Source organism: Penaeus chinensis, chromosome 26, assembly GCF_019202785.1.
Source record: "Penaeus chinensis breed Huanghai No. 1 chromosome 26, ASM1920278v2, whole genome shotgun sequence".
Lineage (NCBI taxonomy): Eukaryota > Metazoa > Arthropoda > Malacostraca > Decapoda > Penaeidae > Penaeus > Penaeus chinensis.
Genome location: NC_061844.1, coordinates 17,491,986 through 17,496,985, shown reverse-complemented (window position 1 = coordinate 17,496,985; position 5,000 = coordinate 17,491,986). Strand labels below are relative to the sequence as shown.

The 5,000-nt window shown below is 43.3% G+C and overlaps 1 protein-coding gene across 4 annotated transcripts in view; it reads right to left on the bottom strand.

Moving 5' to 3' along the window:
* Positions 1–547, bottom strand: part of LOC125038967 (peptidyl-prolyl cis-trans isomerase E-like) — a 16,348-nt gene extending 15,801 nt beyond the window's left edge. Inside the window, exon 1 of one of the 4 annotated variants that reach the window (XM_047632679.1) lies at positions 375–547. The gene's annotated coding sequence lies outside the window, so the exon portion shown is untranslated. Of the gene's footprint in view, positions 41–153; positions 283–374 lie in introns of those variants that run through there. The other 3 variants (XM_047632683.1, XM_047632681.1, XM_047632678.1) reach the window with 3 other exon arrangements.
* Between the last annotated feature and the right edge of the window lie 4,453 nt (positions 548–5,000).

The window sequence follows — 5,000 nt, the reverse complement described above, 5'->3', positions numbered from 1 at the left end:
CCTGAAACGTTAAAATCAACAGAGGAAAAAAAAAAAAAAAAATCACAAAGGCCTGCACGAATCTACAATATAAAATCCCTACAAAATTTTCTACTTGATCCAAATCATACCAAAAAAAACTTTGTACATATATATCAAATAGAGTCATCCTACCTTTACTAGCTGTTATCTCTCGTAAAAATGTTTTTTTTTAAACGGCTAAAGGCCTTTTTCTACAGAAAACACAACCTCTCTACCTACAGACGTCGACTTCTAAAAATAAAACACTTATTTTCTACGCCATGTCACTACTCTCCACTAAATCCATCCCCTTTAAAAACTTCTACGGCATATAAACGAGGTAAAAATATCAAAAGAACGGAAAATAGACTCACAGGGAGATCCAAATTCGCTAAATTCCCTCTTATCTTCGTCTTTTAGGTTTGATGGAACTGTCCGGGTTCATAAGTGGCGTTCGTGTATATGACATCTGTGTGTCTTTGTGAATATGGGTTTAAATGGGTCTGAAATAGAATCGAATGGTATCCAGGTTAGTTTCCCCTTTTTTATGGGATTCACGGAGTATTGTCTAGCTAGGGAAATATTTCTAATCGGAGTGGTTTTCATGGAATTTCGAAGGAATGTAAATGTTGTCCTTGTACGAACGCCTGTGTGTGAGCATTAGGTCAACGTGTTAGTGACATGTTTGGAGATCGCTAATTTTAATACATCCACAAACAGATGTTTTCCCCGTGTAAAATGTGTAAATTTGTAGATATATATATGCAAATTCATTAATCAATAAATGATAATTCAACAGCATTCTTAACTAACTAAACTTACAGAATTATCTCCCTCCCCCATAACTAGTTGGTTAACAAACGGTAGGTTTTCAGCAGAATTTTCTCACAAAATCAGTTTTGCGAACTCTGATCTGTTGTAATTTCTTCACACGACGTCCGCTCTCTCTTTTCCTTTGTTTTTTGTGTGTCCGTTTGGCTCTCTCATTTGTTTCTATCATCCAGGCTTCTCTTTTTTTATAGTCATTTGTACAATATAAACGCCTATGCCTTGTTCATATGATATTAAATACTGTGAGCTTACTGATTAATTGAAGTATTCATGACGTGCTGTTTAACTGAGGTATATAATGGGTTAAAATTAATACTAGAGAGAAAAGTGCAATTTAAACATTAAGGAATGGAGAGAGAGAGAGAGAGAGAGAGAGAGAGAGAGAGAGAGAGAGAGAGAGAGAGAGAGAGAGAGAGAGAGAGAGAGAGAGAGAGAGAGAGAGAGAGAGAGAGAGAGAGAGAGAGAGAAAGACACACACACACACACACACACACACACACAGAGAGAGAGAGAGAGAGAGAGAGAGAGAGAGAGAGAGAGAGAGAGAGAGAGAGAGAGAGAGAGAGAGAGAGAGAGGGAGGGAGGGAGGGAGGGAGGGAGGGATTAATAATAATAATAATAATGATAATAAAACTCGGTCACACACACACACATATATATGTATACATATATGTTTATATATACATATGTGTATATGTTTATATACACATATAAATAAACCCATGTACGCACATATAAAACACTGAGCTATAACCATTCCGCCATATTTTCATATCTAAGGCTACACACAAAAAAATCAGAAGTCACCCTCAGAACCCCAAAATGATTGGCTAATCCACGCAGCACAACATTTAAACATCAACGGCAAAGAGAGCGACGATCAGCTCTGCCAGTTTACCTGCGTGCGCCTCGGATTAGCCCACCACGGGAGAGAGAGAGCTGGCTACCTTAACATCTCTCAAAGGTATAAATTCAGCTTGTCGCTTTGCTCGCCTCGGCCCGCCTAGTGGTCATGGGATCAACGCCGACGAATTATAAAAGGAGAGATTTCAAGGACGGAACATTTTACAAACTTGCTACGGACGCTGAATCGATCACCTGTGATTATGGGATTTCACTCGCGCCATTGCAAAAGGCAGACACTCGAGTCAGAGGAAGAGCTGGATGGAGATGTTCTACGGAAAAAGGGAGAAAAAATGCTAAAAAAATTAGATGAAATAAAAATAAATAAACAAATAATTACACACACACACACACACACACACACACACACACACACACACACACACACACACACACACACACACACGTATATATACATATATATATATATGCTAAATTTGGAGGTGACGCCTAACACCGACTTTCCGATGCACAAGATATTTCTCCAATAGTTTTCATCGTGTTTCAAATGCATCTAGCACTCATTTCTTTTGCAAACGAAGCACAGCTACGATATCGGTCCCAATAGCTGAGGAGGACATGATACATATCAGGGAATTTGTAGGGGGGGAGGGGGGATTTCGAGAAAAAATCGGTAATACACGGAAGAGTACAATATATCCACTCGCTTGTAGGATATATAGGACGGGGGGTGGGGGGGGGGCTACTTTATTATCAATTTGCAAAGAAAAGGGATACAGAAGAAAACTTTCATAGAATGATATGTTCTACTACTTGGGAAGCTCGGATTTTTTTTTTTTTTTTTTTTTTTTTTTTTTTAGGTGGTGGGCGTCATTTCCAATAGTAACACACACACACAGAAGCCTCGTTTCTAAGCCTAACAGTTTCGTTACATGTTTACATTTACTTTGCTTTTCATTTGTTTATTTGTGCACCATTATTTTTTATTTTACTGTTTTACCGTTTTGTTTTGTATCACCCTTATTTACTCCCACTATCATATGCAATTATTCTATTTATACTCTCCTTTCGTTCCCTCCCCCTTTGGAAAGACAGACCTAGTTGTCTTAGCACTCAATTCCCCAACAGATGAAAACTTGTACACTTGATTCGGTTCCGCAATATATTCCATTGCAATTATATCACCCATATCGCTATATCGCTTCTTCATCACCTGCTGTCCTTTATGTCTATCTTAGTGCTTTTCTTCATCATCCATTTATTCGACAATGTTATTTCTGTGTTTTATTCAAAAATAAAATCAAACAAAATTTTTATTTTCTTGTTTTAAGAAATAAAGAAAATGTTGTTCACTTGTTTTTGCCAGCATAAATGAAAAGAGAATATAAAAGTATAAAAACATAATCACAAAAAACGTTCTTCAGCGAGTTCACTTGTTATCCATACATTTACCTCCTTCCTCTCCAAACTCGATGCTAACAGAAACAAAGATATGACACGTATCGCCCCCCACTATTAATCTACCATTTATGTGACTTTCAACACTTTACCTTCCCCCCTCTATCATTCACCTCTTTACTTTGTTGTTTACTACGCGGTATCCGTGGAGTCTCGCCGGCGACCATGATGAGCTTGGATGCCGACTCCCTGTTCACCAAGGTCCCGCTTGATGATGTCCTTGCTTTCCTTCAGAGGAGGCTCCCCCCAGAGGATCCTTGTCTCCCTCTGCCCACTGACGCCTTCCTCCAGCTGATACATTTGTGTGTGGAGTCTAATTTCTTTCCCATTGAGGGTCGCTTCTACTCTCCCCTCTCTCCAAACCTGTTCATGGAATTCTTCGAGTCTGAGCTTCTCCCTTCCATCTCCCTTCGTCCGTCGGTCTGGCTGAGGTATGTCGACGACGTCTTTGCTCTCTGGCCTCATGACCCTGCCCTTTGCTCGGATTTCCTGACGCAGTTGAACTCTCTCTTCTTCCATCCGTTTTAAGGTGGAATGGGAGGTTGACAACAAGCTCCCCTTCTTGGACACCCTAGTACATCGTTGTGCTGACCACTTCTCCTTCTCCATATACAGGAAGACTATGCATAGTGGTATGTACATACACTTCTTCTCATACCATCCTCTCCACGTAAAGAAATGTGTTGCCACTTCGCTGTTCCTCCGCACCCTCCTCATATGTGACCCCAGTACCTGCGTCGTTCGTTCTCGAAACTGGGCTACCCTCGTCATGTCCTCGACGTCGCGTTATCCTGGGCACGGCGTACCTTCTGCCTCGACTCCTCTTCTAAAGAGACTCCTCACCTGCCCATCCTCAGCCTGCTCTACACCGAGGAGATCTACTCTCTCAGTCGCCCTCTTCACCCTCTCAACTGCAGGCTGATCTCTCGCCAGGTGAACACTTTCCGTCGCAACCTGCTCCATACCAGTACTTCTACCTCGAAGGTGGGCTATGCTGTTCCTTATGGTTCCTGTGATAAGCAATACTTTGGCGAGGCAGGCGCCAGTCTCACTAAAAATCTGTCTCAACTTTGTATCCAGGGGACACAACAACAACGCCCTCGTTTGCCATCAGTGGGACACAGGCCATCATGTGGACTGGTCAGCGGCGCGAATTGTCTTTCCTTCCGCTGATGTCTACGCTCGCAGACTGGCAGATTCCTCCTTTAAAAGGCTGCTGCCTAATTTCAACTTGAACATCGGTTTTTCTCCTGCCGATAGTCTCCTCGCCTCCCACATCCTCCTCTTTCTTTCTTATGCTTGCCACCCAGCGCATAGTCCGCTCAATCCTCCGACCTAACTTGACCTCCCTTCGCTTCCGTTTGTCTGTCCTCACCTGCCCCTTGTTGCCTCTCCTCTCTCTCTTTTATACTCCTTCCTCTCCCTTTCCTCTCAGCCTCTGGTCTTGTTCAGTGGTAACGTGCCGGCCTCTCATCCGAGGGGTCGGCGGTTCGCGAGAAGTTGCAATTGTCGCCTGGAGGTTACTGCTGTGGCTGGGCACATGGCGGGTAAGGACTAAGCCGAGTCAGCACCAGCTGACACACGTTAGCGAGTCGACACTAGTCGACACAGGCCGGGCTCCCCTCATTGGCATAGCCCGGGCGAAGCTTAGCTTCGCATATCGGACTTACTCTTATCCTTTCCTCTCAGCCTCTGGCCTAGTACAGTGGTAACGTGTCGGCCTCTCATCCGAGGGGTCGGCGGTTCGCACCTAGCCCAGTCGCGAGAAGTTGCAATTGTCTCCTGGAGGTTACTGCTGTGGCTAGGCACCACAGCGAGTAAGGACTAGGCTCAGCCGAGTCGGCATT